Source organism: Mustela erminea, chromosome 1 (genome assembly GCF_009829155.1).
Source record: "Mustela erminea isolate mMusErm1 chromosome 1, mMusErm1.Pri, whole genome shotgun sequence".
Taxonomy (NCBI): domain Eukaryota; kingdom Metazoa; phylum Chordata; class Mammalia; order Carnivora; family Mustelidae; genus Mustela; species Mustela erminea.
Genome location: NC_045614.1, coordinates 169032146 through 169050971, shown reverse-complemented (window position 1 = coordinate 169050971; position 18826 = coordinate 169032146). Strand labels below are relative to the sequence as shown.

General features: G+C 35.2%; 1 long non-coding RNA gene across 1 annotated transcript in view; it reads left to right on the top strand.

The window, feature by feature from the left end:
* Window positions 1-18275, top strand: part of LOC116567043 — a 33962-nt gene extending 15687 nt beyond the window's left edge. The window contains exons 6-7 of the long non-coding RNA XR_004276088.1: window positions 17216-17252; window positions 17927-18275. This is a non-coding gene — a long non-coding RNA (uncharacterized LOC116567043). The remainder of the gene's footprint in view (window positions 1-17215; window positions 17253-17926) is intronic.
* Window positions 18276-18826: the final 551 nt, after the last annotated feature.

The window sequence follows — 18826 nt, the reverse complement described above, 5'->3', positions numbered from 1 at the left end:
AAATTCTGAGGATTCAAGAAATAAGAAGGCATCAGGTTTCATAGATAATTATCTCCTAAATAACATCACAAAATATAGGCATTACTGAGGTGCTAAGTACTAAAGTAGCTTCATTGCATGGCCAAGAGCTGTTCAATCTTTCCCTTTAAATGAAGTGAGGAGATGTTGATAGAACCTAAAATAATATTCTCACTCTTGTTTGATTTACTATATGACTTGAAGGCTGCCATAGATTTGTTCAATGGACCCTGATGGATGCTTCCAATCATTGCTTCTTTTCTAGTTGTATCAAGGCCAAGGTCCACCAGATGTCAGTACAATATAAATAATCCAAATTCTTATATTTAAACGTCAAATATAGAAGACAAAAAAGAAACTGCCATAAAATAAAGCAATTCATTGAATTTTAAGAGATTCACCTATCAAACAGGAGACACTGAAAAACTGCTCAATATAATTTGCAGTATGATTTTAAAAATATTTTTTTCTCTTCCTAGATTTCTGTTAATGTAATCTGATAAAGCTGGCTTTATATTTCACCTCCTTCTTCTTGTTCCATTATCATTCAATTATGGAATTACAGTTTTTGCCAGATGACTTCTTTATTCACTGGTGGTTTTATGTATTAACACTTCCACAGTATATTTTCTCTTATTATTTTTTTTTTCCTTTCTAGAAAAAGAGTCAAAGCATGATGGCCATGTATTCTCTAAGAATTTCTTTATTCAATCAGTTAAACTAAAGGTAAATGTGTCCAACATATTTTGGCAAAATGCGGAACTGGATGTTTACATATACTAATGAATTTTTTTCAAATATTTTTGGAATTATCATTTTGGTTGTTGAGAAAGTTGCGAATTTACATCATTCACACACATGCACACGCACATGTATGTGTGCGTGCACACACACACACAAACACACACACACACATTGTGCTTAATGAAAAAGATTCAGTAGGAGTCAGGGAAAAGTGCAATCAAACCCATCTTTGCCTCTCCTTTTTCATGAAATATTTGCACGGAAAGTCCACGAGAGGGTTTGCTCTTACTGTTTAGCATATATGAATTCCCCTTCTCTCTGATTTGTTTTCTTTCTTTCCAAATGAATCCACTCAACATGGTGTGCACTCCACTTTCCCAGGCTAACATTTATGTATTATCATACCTACTGTGGCTATTGCACAGAGGTATATAGTAACAGAATATGGGAAAGGGACCAGGTAATTTCACCTTTTATACTTGCAATTCTTTTTTTTTTTTTAAGATTTTATTTATTTATTTTACAGACAGAGATCACAAGTAGGCAGAGAGGCAGGTACAGAGAGAGGAAGAAGCAGGCTCCCCGCTGAGCAGAGAGCCAGATGCGGGGCTCAATCTCAAGACCCTAGGATCATGACCTGAGCCGAAGGCAGAGGCTTTAAACCACTGAGCTACTCAGGAGCCCCTATACTTGCAACTCTCAATGATAAGCTTTTGCCAACTTGAAAATTACCCCATCAACAACACCTTCAGCCACAATTATATCCTTACTCTTAACACAAAAGCCATCACCCTATTCCTTTAAGGAAATGGCCAAATCAGTGCTTTTGTCAAATATTTAGGTAATTCTTTCATCAGCCTTTGACTATGCTTAAATCTATTTTCATATCTCTTTTCACATCAAACATTTATTTTTTTTATTTAAATAAATGAAGTGCCTGCTTTTTGTGGCACATTCTGTGAATTCCATTAATCTGTAATCAGTCAAAAGGACAAATCATGTGAACAAAGAAATAAAAGAACACACTGGAACTGTTGGGATATAATTCTTTATAGGAAACAGAAAAGCTGCAGAATATGAATGTCTCAGATCAACTTGAGAGGAGCAGTTAAGTTGGTCTGAACCCAACAGAAGCAAGAAAACTCAGAGCTCAAGCACCTGAGGAATGATGAACTGGACCCTATCAGTAAAGTCAACTAAATCAGTCAAACTGCTGGCAGAATATGAAGGAAAGGCTACAAAACTCTAAAAAAAATTAGTAAATAACATTCATTAATCTACAAGGGAAAGAAGACACTGCTTTCAAACATATCTCATTTGTTCAAAGGAGAAAAACATAATTATTTAAGTAAATTTTGGGGGGTTCCCCAGGAAGACGGCACATTTATTGATGTTTGCTTAGGTCCTGCAGGCTTTTTGGTCTCACTGCTTTCAGGGAAAGGAGGCCCAGTCAAGGCTCTGGAGACTGTAGACGTGCCCCCTGCCCCCAGCCCAGACACAGTGCCATGGTCAGTTGGTACAGGATGTTGTTGGTTCCCACACCCTTCAAGTGCATGGGGGGGCGGTCACTGTCTACCTGAGTGGTGGGGTCCTCCCACTGGAAAAGCTACTTAAATAGATTTTTAAAATATGATTTAACATTCATGATTTCAAGTAATAAATAAAAATAAATGGGACTTTCCTTGACCTAAAGAAAAGCAAAAACAAAACACCTATGGCAGGGGTTCAAACACTTTCCCAGGTCAGAGGAAATAAAAAGATATCTGGGATCACCATATTTCCTATTTCACTAAAATCTGCACAGAAATCATTCGATCTCATCTTCTTACCCCCACCTCCTTCTCATTTCCCCACCTTCACCACTTGCTCAGTGGGTCACTATCATCTTCCTGTCCCTTAATTCCATTGGCTGCCACTATCCATCCCAGGATGAGATGTTTATTTTGCCAACTGCAACAGAAGCTGTGGGATATTTCACACCTAGGATCAAACTGGCTGTATCCACAGAAGTTCTAGTTTCTCCTGCTGTATCTGGAGCCATATGAAATCAGAGTGCAGGACAGAAAATCTAGCTTCTAAAAAAAGGCTTAGAAGTTTAGAAGAGTTAATGCCCTATGTGACAATCTGATAAAGGAAGACCCAAGAGATGTCAGATAAATGCTACTCCCTTCTCTCTTGACAGAGTACTTGGTGTAAAATGCAATGATTATGTATAATATTAATGAAATATTAATGAAATTAACAGGTAGGTAGCATACTATTTTTTTAAATTATTTTTTAAAGATTCGATTTATCTGTCAGAGCAAACACTCAGGGGGGATGGCAGACAGAGGGAGAAGCAGAGTCCCCGTTAAGCAAGGAGCCTCAGGTGGGACTCAATCCCAGAATGTTGGGATCATGACCTGAGACAAAGGCAGATGTTCAACCAACTGAGCCACCTACCCATCCCAGCAGCATATATTTTTTTAAAAAAAGATATATTTATTTTATGTTAGAGAGGGAGAGAAAGAGAAAGTACGATCATGATGGGGGAGGACAGAGGGAAAGGGAGAGGGAGAGTATCCCAAGCAGACTCCTGGCTGAGATCCGAGTCCTATGCAGGGCTGATCTCACGAACCTGAGATCCTGACCTGAGCTGAAATCAAATCAGTCTCTCAACTGACTGAGCCACCCAGGCACTCCAGGTAGCGTACTATTTTGTAATTATTCTTCCCTCCTTTCCTGTGTCCTCTTTCTTTTCCTTCATTTTTAGGATTACATTCCCCTTCAATAAAACCAGCATATAATTACTGCCTCAGTCTCCACTTTCTAGAAAATGTCGATTAAACAAATTACAAACACTGACAAATTAGTCAGTGTTATAAGGGAAATAAATTAAATGGAAAATTATTCAAAAATAGAAATCAAACTACCATTAATTGTCAATAAAAATTGTCTATATAAACAACATATAAGGATTTGCAGATTAAGTAGACAGTTTGAAGGGTTTAGCAATGGCTTCTGAATACAAATGCAATGTGCCCAAATAACTGTTAGTAATAGAATGCATTTTGCTATATAAAGTGGAATGCTTTATGGCACTGAACATGAATGATTTGCAGTTCAAAAGTGTCTCTACATCTGAAAAATACAATGCTGTCTGAAAGAATCAAGTCACAGAAAAGCACTTCAAATATATATCCATTTGCATAGCTTTCAAAGGAAGCAGAAGTACCTATCTATCCACTTATCTAAATAGATACAGGTGAGCTTGCTAATACTATCCAGAAAAGGAAGAAGAAAGATTATGACAAAATTCGGGCCAATTGTTATTTTACAGAGCAGAAGTAAAAAGGACAGGATGAGGATAGTTGTATATAGAGTGTACCAAAAAATAATTATGTTCTATTTCTTAACCTAAGTGGTGACTACAAGAAAATTAATTTAGTCCTGCTTTTAACTCTTTCTATAATAGATATAATATTTTAGGATATAATTTATAGTATATAAAAACTATATAAATATATATAATACATAAATTTATATAATAATGTATATACTTATATAAGTATATACATATTATAGTATATCGTATAGTATACAACTATATATTATTACAGTATATAATTTATTACAATATATTTCACTTTATTTTTTTTTAATTTTTAATTTTTTATAAACATATGTTTTTATCCCCAGGGGTACAGGTCTGTGAATCACCAGGTTTACACACTTCACAGCACTCACCAAAGCGCATACCCTCCCCAGTGTCCATAATCCCACCCCCTTCTCCCAAACCCCCTCCCCCCAGCAACCCTCAGTTTGTTTTGTGAGATTAAGAGTCACTTATGGTTTGTCTCCCTCCCAATCCCATCTTGTTTCATTTATTCTTCTCTTTAAATAATGAGTCCCATTACAGTTTTTTTTTTTTAATCCAAGTTATACCAAACCATCTTCTATATATAGTGAGTTGTAAGATTACAAGTGATGATTCAGAAATCTATTTATTTAGGTAGTCTTATCTAAATGTAAATTCTGATGCTTGGGTAGTTTTAGAAGGCACCAAGCTTAAATAACAGAGGAACTTCATCTTCAGTTACATTTTGCTCTCATGAGCTAGCTTGGAGATCTAAGGGCTTTATTGAACTCTTATTTCCCCAATCTCTGGAAAAATGTGTTTTTTGTGCAAAATAACCAATATATAAACTCTTAGTGCAAAACTCATATATCTATCTTGGACTCTCTGCTTATGGTATAGCAGTGAAAAGGTGTAAAGTATTATATTCATGAAGTTTTATTTGAATATATAATGTCCCTAAAATATGAGAGCCTTTGAAAGAGTAAAAAAAAATAGTATGTGCCTAAGGGGGGAAATTCAGGATTTGAAGCTGGCACTACATAAGGATAGATTTTTGTTGGAATTTTCCACTTTGATATTTAATATTTGATATTATTATAGATATTATGTATATTCTCAATACTTAATATTTGATATTATAGATGATATCTTTATTTAATCTCTTAAAAGGTTTGTTGATAACTTTGTGTCATCTGCATGGGAGATGATTTCAAGAACTTGCATATGGCATGGCAAATAATTCAAAGCCTACCACAACTGACAGAAGTATCTGTCAATTTATCGAGTACATATTTATTGAGTACATAAAGTAGATGACTGCCACGAAAGAAAATAAAGGGAGAAAGTGAGTTAACAATGGACAATATGCAAGTGCATTCTATAAAGTGACAGTGCCTGAACTCAGCCAAAGGCTTTGTCATAGCCTTGTCTTAAAGGCAGACCCAAGTGTCTTTACATTTCTGATTTTCTTATTGTACCACATTGTTCACTCAAATCAGGCTTTTCCTTGATGTTATATGATTTCTCAGAATGGCATAAGCTTGCAGGTCTTAAGAAAAATCACTCCCATCTAGATCAAATGGATCTTCCAACATGTTTTTTGTTGTTTTTTTTTTTCCCCAACAAAACAAAACAAATACTTTTAACTTCCCTATAACCTGAAAAGTTAGATCACAGAGTGGAAATTTTCCATTTAAGAAGTAACAGGCAGGGGTGCCTGAGTGGCTCAGAAAATTAAGCCTCTGCCTTCAGCTCAGGTCATGATCTCAGGGTCCTGGGATCCAGCCCCGCATCGGCTCTTTATTCAGCAGGGAGCCTGCTTCCCCCTCTCTCTCTGCCTGCCTCTCTTACTTGCAATCTCTTTCTCTGCCAAATAAATAAATAAAATTTAAAAAAAATAAAGAAGTAACAGCCAAATGTATGTATTAATTGATATCTGAATTAATGTAATGGGAATGGAGAAGGAAGTTGAAGAGGGAAAAATGATTAGTAACAGAGACCTGCTGAACTGCTAAATGGTCCCTCAGGAAAAAACATACACACTTATATTTACAATAAATAATAAAACAAACAAACAAAAAAAAAAAGCTTCAATTATAGTGCTATGCTAGTAACAATGGGCACCTGATCTGTTGAAAGCTCCACTCTGCCCTTTACTCAGTGCGAACACATAATTACAACAGCCAAAATTACAGAAAAAGGGAGTGAAATGGTTCAGTTCTTGGGAGCTGAATACAAACAGCAGCTCTGACCTTTAAGTCTGTAGTGATTGAATGAGCAGTGGTTTATCCCAGTATAATAGGTTTAAAAAGATTAGTAATCAGTTTTTTAAAAGTATTATAGGTATATGAATTGAGTGATAACTTGCAATTAATAAATAAAAAGTCAAAATTGACTTTTATCCACCTGCTTCATAGGCATCTTGTCAAGAGTGTGGTATGGTTCGAAAAATTATGTGAAAGTACTAAGCTTTTCATAGTTAAGAAAAATATTTATTCATATTTCACCATTACCATTTCCTAGCAACTTTTAACAACTTGTTAAAAAGGGAAACAGCAGAATTAAATGAATCCAGTCTATATATCATGAGAAGTCCATCACAGGGACTGAGAAAGCACTCTGAGTTCATGCATCCTTTTCAGGGTTAATATCTGCATGAGACAACCACCAGTAGTCACTTGACATCAAAGGACTGTAAAATGGAGAAAGGCCATCCAGGTCATCAGGTCCAGGATAATTAGTGCTGATATATTATGGGAGCAAGTATTACCAGAATGGAAAAGAATGAGGCCCCCTCCTCCTGTATAACAAACATTAAGTAGGAAGTCCATGACTACAATAAGAATAAGATCATTTCTAAACAGTCAAAATCGCTGGCCAAACTCCAGGGCCAAAAGCATGTATTGATGGACACTTCACTCTCCTGATTGACAAGCTATGTAAACTTAGAAACAAAATTAAATAGTAGACAGTCTTTGGGATTCCTATTGCAAATGTTTCTTTTAACCTGAGAGCACATAGCCTGTGAGCCATAAGACTTAATAATATATATGTTACATATTAAATCTATAAAGACTAAAGTTGTCTTGATATATCAGATTTTTTTTCCTCTTTCACCCTAAATTTGGTAAATAAAAGACCTTTTATAAAGTGCCTTTTGGTTAATTAATGGAGAATGCCAAGAAAAACTTTTTTACTTTTGTTTTTTGGTTTTTTTTTTTTCCTTTTAGGAAGAAAAGGATCAAATGTTTGGGTTATCTGATGGCTATTCCAGATAATTCAAAGACAGTTTTAGATAAAAGGATGTTTTACTGTTTTTTGTTTTTTGTTTTTTTTTAATTCTGAATTGAAGACAGGGTTTGAGAAAGGAAGTATCAAGAATTGAGAGAAGAGGGCACCTGGATGGCTCAGTCTGTTAAGTGTCTTCCTTTGATTCAGGTCATACTCCCAGGGTCCCAGGCTTGACCCTCACATAAGGCTCCCTGCTCAGTGGGAAGTCTGCTTCCTTCTCTACTCCTCACCCCGCTTGTGCTCTCTCTCTCAAATAAATAGAATCTTTAAAAAAAAAAAAAAAAAAGAATTGCAAGGGGAAAATATACTTGAAAGTAAGTCATAAGTTTTAAGGTTAGCAAATAGTTATAGGCAATACTTTAAAAGAAAATTACAAGTAAAATGAATTATTAGGGATTTAACCTTTTTTTCAAAAATAGAGACAAAAATGATACATGAGACTGCCAAGTAGAAATGGTTAACAAAATATTTTGATAAGAAGGTCTGTGGTCGGAGTACAGAATAAACTGACCACTTCACAGAAGGAAAATTTAATTTTTTTTCCATTTATCCCCCATCCATATAAAAATTTGGAAAAAAATATTAAATTTTCTTTATGAATAACTGCCTTAATATTCAACTAATTTTGTTAAACATTTTAAGATATTTTATTTTTTAAATTGGGTTTTTACTATTTATAAGCTTTTTAACTGATCCTAATCTACTTTTATGCATATAGCTACACATATACAAATATGTAATTACATAAGTAGATAAAATTAGAACTTTTACATTTAACTTTAAACTTGACTTTATTGACATAGTAAGTGAAACTATGTATATATTATATTTAAATTGCAATCCTAATTAAATGTAACATTCTCTAAATAAACTGCTATACCATATTCATTAAATTCTATGGATATTCATATCTTTCTGTCACTATTATGCCTAGAACATTCTCAATCATATTAATTATCACCTTTAACAAAGTAACCAACTTTTTCCTCCTGTTACACAGAAACTGGTCAGGAAACCAAGAACCATATAGTTATGTTATTCAGAGGCATGCATTCCATATCACCTTTACAAGTTTCAAAATGGCAAAAACTCCTCCATAACCAACATTATAGAAAGTCATTTCCATACCTGCCAATTACTAGCCATTTTAAAATGTGTAAGAACTAATTTTAGTGACCAAAGCTTTATACCAAAAATATTGCTACAAAATTCTTTATTAATTTACTAAATTAAAAATTTTCATGCTCTTAAAGTTAACTAAAAATCTATAAATTATAAATTCATTCAGTTAAACAGTTATATATGTTTATATGTGAAAACAATAACTTAAATGGCTTATAGAACCAATACAAGAATTTGGAGAGTTTAAATCAAGAAAAGTTTAATCCCTGTCTCCCATAACCTACTATACTGTGTTGGCTTTAGTTTTATGCAGTTAAATGAGTGAGAGAAAGACAAAGAATTGTCTTTAAACCATAATCATTAACTCACTTTAAATTTTCATAGATTCACATATTTATCATGGCTATTACACAAAAGTGTTCTAAATTTACAAACTCCTGTGTTCAATATTTTTAAACTTCTAAAATAATGTTTAAAATATCTCCTTATCTTGGAACTAGAGCTCTTATTTTAACCAGCGAACAAAGATATTATTCAATTATATTTCTTAGTTGAAATTTTAGCAGGAACAATTCCTTACAGAGCCAACATTTTTAAAGCTCAAGAAACAAAACCTAATTGTTCTTATTCTTTTTGAAATTCTTAACATTCTATCTCTAGAGTTTCTAGTATGCAAGAATACTGGCAGCACGTTACCTGATTTATTTCTGAAGTTTTCCAATAAATGAAAAAAAGGAAATAGAAAAAGAGCAAAAGATTGAGATAGATGGATATAGAAAAATATGGAGGGGTAGAAAGAATCCATTATAGTCAAGTTAAACAATGTCTTATGGCTTTGACAATTTCACCAAACCACAAGATTATAAAGACATTATTTTTTTACAATTTTATTTACTTGCCAGAGAGAGAGAGATGTGGGGGAGGAAGTGCACAAGCAGGGGTGCAGCAGTCAGAGGAAGAAGCAGGCCCCCCACTGAACAATGCGCTGGATGAGGGACTTGATCCCAGGACCCAGAGATAACAACCTGAGCCGAAGGCAGATGCTTACACCCAGGCTTCCCTAAAAAGACATTATTTATTAATCTAGGAATCAGAAAATTAGTATAGAACGGAAGTGTTCTTATATTAAATAAAGTCTATAAAACAAAGACAGGCAAAATCTTCTCATGTATATGAAAATGTATATACATATTACTTTTTTTTAAATCTAAGGCATTAATTTTATTTAGTCAAAGTTTTCCCATTGTGGCCATGGAAGCTCTTGATTTTCCTTGTCTTAGACAAGAGCAACTATATGCTCCCTATGGTTTCTGAAGAGCCTGGAGATAAGGGCACCCGGGCAGCTAACTTGGTTAAGCATCTACCTTTAGCTCAGGTCATGATCCCAGGGTTCTGGGACTGAGCCAGGCATTGGGCTCCATGCTCAGCAGAGAGTCTGCTTCTCCCTCTTCTTCTGCTCCCTCCTCCCCCACTTAGTGCTCTCTTTCTCTCTCTCTCTTTCAATAAATAAATAAATAAACACAATCTTAAAAAAAAAAAAAGGCTACAGATAAAGAAAGAGATATCTCAAATTCTGTATCTTATCTTCCATTGAGTTAAAAAATTCTAAGAGGGGCGCCGGGGTGGCTCAGTGGGTTAAGCCGCTGCCTTCGGCTCAGGTCATGATCTCAGGGTCCTGAGATCGAGTCCCGCATTGGGCTCTCTGCTCAGCGGGGAGCCTGCTTCCTCCTCTCTCTCTGCCTACTTGTGATCTCTCTCTGTCAAATAAATAAATAAAATCTTTAAAAAAAAATTCTAAGAGATGGAAGAAAGGAAGAGCAAATCATAAATAATATCACCAAAGACAAATGACATTAATTAATTGATTGGTTAAATATTAATTAATCTTTTTCAGTGTTCAAACAAAACAAATCAATCATAGAGAACAGGATTTACTTCAGACTGTGGATGAAAGAAACTTGTGAAGAGGAGGTAGCAAAGGACCTCCGGCATTCACTAAATTCTCAAGTTCCCTGTTCAACCAGTGGGAATCTAGTCAGATGAAATCTTCATATTTTTTGGAGATCTTCCAATTAGAGCACCAGACAGGAAAAAATAAGAAGTTTTACATCTACCATAACAGGAAAGGTGTTAGGAAAAATCAGACAGTTCTGGCACTTAAGAGAAATTTTATACATTAATTAGTTTAGAAAAGGAGAAATTTTAGAAAAGGAGAAAGAAATGGGAAATGTTGTGTATGGGGAGAGAAAGTTATGTTCCATGGATATGAGTTAACTGTCACTGGTTCTTTGAAAAGATGTTCTATGCCTAGAAAAGTGTATTTACAAAATTTGTTAAGCATTCTCAGTTTTGGAAGAAGATCACCTAAGAGTAAATCTGTAAAGTACCTTCCATGATCTCAGGTTTTTCAAGTAAATTAGCTGCAAAAAAATCTTAAGATTCCACACTCTCACCTTAAGAGAGAAAACCAGGAAGGTTAAATTTTTTTTCCAAGGTTATACTGCTTGCAAATGTAAAAGTAAGACTAAAATTCAGCAAGGAAGCCAGGGAAAAAGTGTTCAAGATAAACTTAACTGAGCAGTTTCCCACCAAGTCTAAAAGCACAGGAAAGCAGGAGGAAGGCGTGTGTTATAGGACAGGAGACTGTGAGAAGTTACATTATCCATACAAAAGAAAACACACATAAGTACAAATTGGACTATATTACTACCCTAGTGAAATTAGAGTAGTGATGTTGACTAAAGCAAAACTATGATCAGACATTCTCCTAGGACATATCTATCCATTCACATCCAATAGTTTTCATAAATTATTTACAAAAAGGTCCCTGGAATCCAGATATTATTCTTCTGCTATTTATGAAAACAGATATGTAGTTCTAAAAATAGACATGTTCTGAAAACAGACATGTAGGTTCTGAAAACAGACTTGTTCAACCCTAGGACAGTTTCATAGAAAGGTCAACAAGCTTGGATCCAATGTCCCAAAAGATCTGACAACAGAAATTAAAAAGGGGAAATTTAGAAGGGAGTGTATCAACAAAGTAGGAAAGTGTCAAGTCTAATCTGACAGGAATTTTGAGTGCCTTGGTGTTAGGGGCTGATTCATCTCCTCCCAAAACTCAAATGTTGAAACCATAACACCCAGGATACTCAGAATGTGGCCACTCTTAGAGAAAGGGTCTTTACGGAAGTGGGTAAATTAAAAATGAGGCCATTAGAGTGGGCCCCAAGCCAATATGGTTGGTGTCCTGATCAATGTGGACAAATGAGAGAGGCACTAGGGATGCCTGTGCACAGAGGAAAGACCATGTGGGGACACAGTGAGAAGGTAGGAATCTTGCAAGCCAGGAAGAGAGGTCATGGGAGGGCCTCTAGAGAGGTCTCTGGAGAGGCCAAACCTGCTGACACCTTGATCTTGGACTGCTGGCTTCCAGTACTGTAAGAAAATAAATTTCTGATATTTGAGCCACCAGTTGTGGCATTTTGTTATTATGCACTAATATATTGGGTAACTCAGATACTAAATCAGCATTAAGACTCTCTCTTTTTTTTTTTTTTTTAAGATTTTAATTATTTGACAGACAGAGATCACAAGTAGGCAGAGAGGCAGGCAGAAAGAGACAGAGAGGAGGAAGCAGGCTCCTTGCCAAGCAGAGAGGCTGACACAGGACTCGATCCCAGGATCCCAAGACCATGACCCAAGCCGAAGGCACAGGCCCAATCCAGTGAGCCACCTAGGCACCCCAAGACTCTTTTAATTGTATTTAGTTCTTTATTTGTTTTTTTCTCCTTGTCATTTTCCCTGAGTCCCTACATCGGTGGTTTCTTTGGCATAGATAAATATGATTAAAAATTGTCTGAAGTTTCATTTCCTAGACCACACCCAAGAAATCTTGTATATAAAATTTGAGGAAAAATCTAAGAAATCTGAGAATTTATAAGCACCCAGTGTGAGTCTGATGTTGGAATACTAAGAACACACTTTTCAAGATACACTTCCATGAATGTATGTGGGGAATATTTGCATCTAGGAAAACCATGTATGCAGATATTATCTGATCAGTTTAAGGCATGTGTAAGAGAATCTTGAGTATTGGGTTGCCTTTGTACTTTTACTTTAAAATTGCAAATGCCCAGAGTGTTCCAGATACATTTCTTCATGATTGGGTGATGCCCTGTTTGGTTCATTTAATAAACTGATACATTGCACTGGCTAATATTACCCAAGAACAGTTTAAGATCAAATGTCGTTCATGCTGGGATTTCCGTCCAGTTTACTTACAGGATGTTTATCATTATGGTACCAGTATGGCTGGTTTCATATTTATAGGTCCTGCGCAGTCACTGTGCTCTTAGAAGGGTTATATCCTTCTAAGGTTTAAGGCTCTGCCATTGCCATATTGAAATACTTCATCATTTTTTTTAACAAAGAGATTGCTTTTTCGTTTTGCATTGGGCCCTGCAAATTATGTACCTTGTTTGGGTATCAAAGCAAGTTTATGACTTATTAGAAAGACTTCTATACCACCCTTGGGTTTATGTTTTCTGCCTTAGAAATACTCAGAGTTGAATAAAAACCCCATGGTAGGAGTCATTTTCCATGTTGCACTATCACTAATGACACGAAAATGTAGCTGAAGAGTTATACTCATCCTTTTTGTGTATTTTCACTTAATACTTTAATCTGTACCCCACACTAAAGTATATAAGAATTGCTGGGGAGTATATAGTTTTACAAATAATCAGGTGAATCTAGTATGCCCTTATTTCTTATTCTTTATTTGCCAACTACTTTTGAACTCTTTAATCATAGGTTTACAGCACAGTTCACTTCTCATACCTGAATGTACTAAGAAAATGTACTAAGTAATGTAAATGTATTAAGAAAATGTACTAAGAAAAACCATACTAGGAGTGTCATTCCTACATTTCTAGCTACAGAACTTCATTTATCCTTTGTTTTACTTTCGGTATTAAGTATAATCATAGAAAATAAGATTATTTTTCTTTTCAAAATGATATGTTTAGAGAAGAATTAGAGTCGCTCTTTAAACAGTCCTCGATCCTTTTATATTCCTTCTCACTTCACACTTGTTACATTCAAAGAAACCAAATGATATATGATAATTTAGAGAAAATTACCTCCTATAAATTCGTATTCTACAGATTCAATTCCAGAAAACTGATTAAAACTTAAATATGGATTAGAATGTGTATGTAACAATGAGAATTACAATATCTAAAATATATATTTATCCTCATTAAGTGCCAGGCATTTTTCTAAGAGCTGTATGTATATCAATTCCTTTGATTTTCAAAAAAAACTGTATTCGGTAGGTGTTATCAGACATTTTAGATGATGAAACCAGGTGACAAAGAAGTATAGTCATTTGTCCTGGCATCTAAGATTATTCTTTATACATAGGAGATACTTAAACCATAATATTAGGTAGAATACAAATAGAAATTTTCAAATACTTCTCTTTTTGTTTTAATCAATAAAACTACTCACTTGTTTATATACTTTGGGGATTACCTATAAATCCCCACAGTAGTAACATATGGGAGATCTAAGTAGCAAGATCCAAGCAACATTTCCAGAAATTTTGTGTTAATATATATTTTTTATAGTTTGCTGAATAAATGTGTTCTATGGGTCATTATTCCTCAACATGGATTGTTAGCATTCAGTGGATGTTTGAAATAAAGGACCATTTGGAAAATGTATGAAATACCTGCATTGTGGTCCTTCAAATACGCTAATACCCCTCATAAGAAACAATTCTCAAAACATCAGACTGAATGTAAATTACATCAGATTCATGAGCTTAACACTTATGCTGCTGTTGTAATTGAGCAGTAGATGGTTGCAATTATGAAAAACAAAGTGTGTGTGTGGCTTTGTCCTAGAAGGAATACTTTATTCACTGTATCATTAGATATAGTGGAAGAAGATGAGAGCTAAGAGACTCCCCAGGCAGAATATCCAGGAGGCCTGGACCCTCTGGTAGACAGAAATCCTTTATGTCAGTTATAACCTTGGACATAATGGAGGTAAAGTGAGGTATTTTCTCCTCCCTCCTATTTCTTGTGTACACGGAGGCATCACTACTTGCCTTAAAAATATGCTTTTGTTACCTGAGATTCAAAAGACCTAAGTCAAAGATAGAAAATCATTTATTCACTTGGTCAACAAATATTTACTGAGTACCTACTCTGGTGCCAGTACTGTTCTAGGGCTCTGGTGACGTAGCTAGCAATAAATCAAAGAGACAAAAATCAATGTTCTCAGAGAACTTTTATCAGTTCTGACTGGTTGGAGTGAGTGCCTGGAGTGCTGTGTTAGGAAAAATACTAAAGCTACTTTAGCTCTTCAGAGGGGATAAGCAGACTTTTACATACAGAGATTTTTGGAGTTGTTGGTTCATGACACAAGAGGAGGCATTTGGGAGATTTGGAATAAAATTCGCTGTTAGCTTAATGACCAGCAAATGCAGTAGCTGTATATTCTAATCGAACTCCTTCCAATCCACATCACTGCACTCTATCTTACTCGGTTGTGTGTACAAATGAGCTATCTTTCCTCTCCTGAATATTGTAATCCAGACACTAACAATGTTAAACAGCACTAAATAAATGCTTATATATGAATCACTTGTCCAAAGTCTTAATCTGAATTAGTGCATTTAATTTTAAAATAATTCAGTGGAGTAGATACATGTCCCATGATTACCCTCATTTTAGAGACAAAGAAACAGGTTCAGAAAGGTTGTGTAAGGGCGCCTGGGTGGCTCAGTGGGTTAAGCCGCTGCCTTTGGCCCAGGTCATGATCTCAGGGTCCTGGGATCGAGTCCCCCATTGGGCTTTCTGCTCAGCGGGGAGCCTGCTTCTCTCTCTCTCTCTCTCTCTCTCTCTCTGTGCCTGCCTCTCTGTCTACTTGTGATCTCTATCTGTCAAATAAATAAATAAATCTTTAAAAAAAAAAAAAAGAAAGGTTGTGTAATTTGCCCAGATTTGTAGTACCAAGAGAAAAAATCAAGATTTGAACCAGACAATGCCCTCTTCTGCTTTCAGAGTCTACTGTCTAAACCCTATGCATATGCACTGTACTTGCTTACTTCTATTTAGTTTGCAATATCTTCATGCCTCTTGGTGCTGATCAAAATGAAGAGAAGGAATAAAAAGGAAAAAAAAAGCAATGAAATAGTTTAATCTGTTAAACAAATATTTATTTTGTGCCTACCATATTGTGCTTGGGATAAACAAACAAACAAAAAAACCCTACATGCCTATTTGTAAGATATATCATCCTGGTGATCAAAACAAATAAAGAGATAAGTGATAATTTTAGGTAGTAAAAAGTGCAGTGAATAAAAATAAGCCACTATAAGGGTATTGAGTATAACAGGTGGTGGGAGAAGGCCTTTCTGAGAGATGCTGAATGAAGTAAGGAAGCAAGTCATGAATGTCTGCTGGATTTCTTGACAGAAGGAAGAGCAGGTACAAAGGCTATAAGGAATAATAAGGAATAATAAAAAAGACATTTTGCAGAGGGGAGACAGAGCAGACTGATGGAACTTTATGTCAAATATGTAGCCAAGAGCTACACAACCTCCAGGGCTTGTAGGGCATGATAACACTGAATCTTATTCACATGTCAAACAAAAGTCTACAGCAGGGAACAAAAAGCCCTCTTCTATGAAACGGTGGAACTTAACAAAGAAAATTGCTGGTGTGAAATGCTGTAGTCATGTATGGAAGAATAAAAGTCTTTATCGACAGATTCTGGAGCTGGGAGTTAACTTTCCAGGTCCCCTTGTGACTTTGTAATCTGGTCTCCTAATCAGGGATTGTACAGTCTTACTGGCTGAGAACTTCAGCCAAAGAGTCTACTTCAGGTTCATCACATGGGCCATGTGTGTGAAAGACAAAAAAGTAGACAGGTTAAATTTGTACATGACTAATTATAGAAGTGTAAATTCTAGCAATCCTTGTTAAAGCATTCATATATTTCACACAGTCTTTGTAAGCCTCTTTTTTTTTTTTCCCCATAAAGAACACTTGTCCTCATTACCTGAACATGTGGGTAAGATTTTGGACATAATTATGAATTGTGATGACTATGCATATCTGTCCCCAAAGGCAGGCAATAAAATACTCCATTTCACTGTGATCTGTGAATGCCAAAGACAACTAGAAAGCAGAATATTTACTTTTAAAATGGTTATAGATTGAGTTACAATAAAAATTTTGAAAACTGTCAGCATTTCCTTTGTATATATTGGCATTCTGGGGAGTATTCCTAAGAAATCATATGAAGAAATATGCTACCTCAGTCCTACCCTGGTAAGTGTTTTTTTTATAATGACATCAAAAATTTTAAAGATATAATCCTAACCTCTACTCATTAGAAAGGATCTTTAAAATCATATAACACAGCTCCATGCTCTATTGAACTTGGAATTATAAATAACTATTAACTCACTGAATTTTTATCTTAAAACAACTAAGAAAACAGTACTTATTGTCAGAGAGACCTTAGCCAGTTCAAAGACCTTAGCGACTTACTGTTTCATCTGAGTATTTCCTGTGACTGGTAGAGTGGTTTACTAGCTGCACAGAAGTTATTATCTTGCCACTGTTCATAATGCTTAGATTGAGGCCACATCAGCAGTTTTACTCTACACTTTTTTTTTTTCAGAGTTTTATACTGCTATAGTCAAACAAAAGGATATTGGGTAAGTAAACAGCTTCCAAAATCTTAGGGAAGAAATCAAGACTCCAGATCCTTATTTCCTCTTTCCAGACATCTAACACAAGAGAGCAAAAGCAGCAGTAAATTACCAACCAATCTTTGGATACCAATAAAGGAAGTATAAAATCTGACTGCATATATAGTCCACAAATACAAATCTGCCTTCAGATTTAAAGTTATGAATTATTTGTAGCAACAGCAAAAGATTTCTCTTAGTTGGTTGGATGTATTCAGTCACCAAAGCAAAGCTAATGAAAAATGTCTAGGGTTTGTATTTCATAAGTTCTTCATTGCCGAGTCTTATGTGAGATATATGGTTTTTTTATGGTATCCTTCAATCCTCTTCCATGGTAAAATGTAGCCATAAGAGAGGTTTTTGCTACAGGTAATGCCATGCAGGGAAGGAAAAGAAAACAATAAAAATAATCTCCATATTGACCATGGCAATAATTGCCTTTACCATATCACAATCATAACTGATAAAAATTCCTCAAATCAGAAAGCCCCCATGCATGTATAATAGTTCAAAGTATATCATGAAGTGAAACAGAAGCAAACACCTTTATCACCCCAGATAATGACTAATTTGTACCCAAAGGTATAAAACCCATTTTGCCAAGTGAAACCACAAGTCTTTTTTTTTTTTTTTTTTAAGAGGATGAGGACATTTTCCCACTATGTATCTACAATCTGGCCTGTGATGAAACATTTAAAGTCAAGAGAAGATCAATATAAAGAGAAGAGAAATGTGAAATGGACTAAAATCTCTTATTTATTCTGTCTCTAAAAATGGAAATGCTACATGCCTCCATCATATCAGATAGATTAAGCAGAATACGCTCCCACAAAAGGCCTTGTACAAAGTGCTGCATAAAGAACACCAATGCCAACGTAAGTCACTGATGCTTAGAAGCTTAAGCCATATACAGTTGATTCTCATTGTTTGAGTAGTTATGTTCTATAGAGTTGCCTGCAATGTTGAATTAGTAAATACTGAATCACTGCCCCTGGGGAAAATACAGGGTTAGATATTTGTGATCCTCTAGTCACAAAGTTTTCATCAACTAATCAATAAAAAAATCTTATTTTATGTATGTTTGTGTTTAAAAGACATGTTATTTTTACATACTATTGATCATTAACACTGAACTCACAGCCAACAGCACTACAGCTCAAGCCTAAGTAGAAAGCTTATCTTACATGTATAATTTTTCTATAAGGTACCTCAGACTCTGTGAACGTTGGAAAATGGGACTTCATTGACTTCACTTTAAAGTGCCCATTTTATTTATTATTTATTTATTTAAGAAAGAGAGAATGTGAGCAGGGGTGGGAGAGAAGAGGGAGAAGAGAGAGAGAGAGAGAGAGAGAGAGAATCCCAAGCAGATTCTGTTGTGTGTAGAGCCCAGTCCCACAATCCTGAAATCACAACCTGAGCCAAAATCAAGAGTCAGATGCTTAACAAATGGAACCACCTAGGTGCTCCTGAAGTGTCCATTTTAAATATACAGATCATGTACACCGTCCTCTCAGGCTATTTTTTAAATAAATATAAAT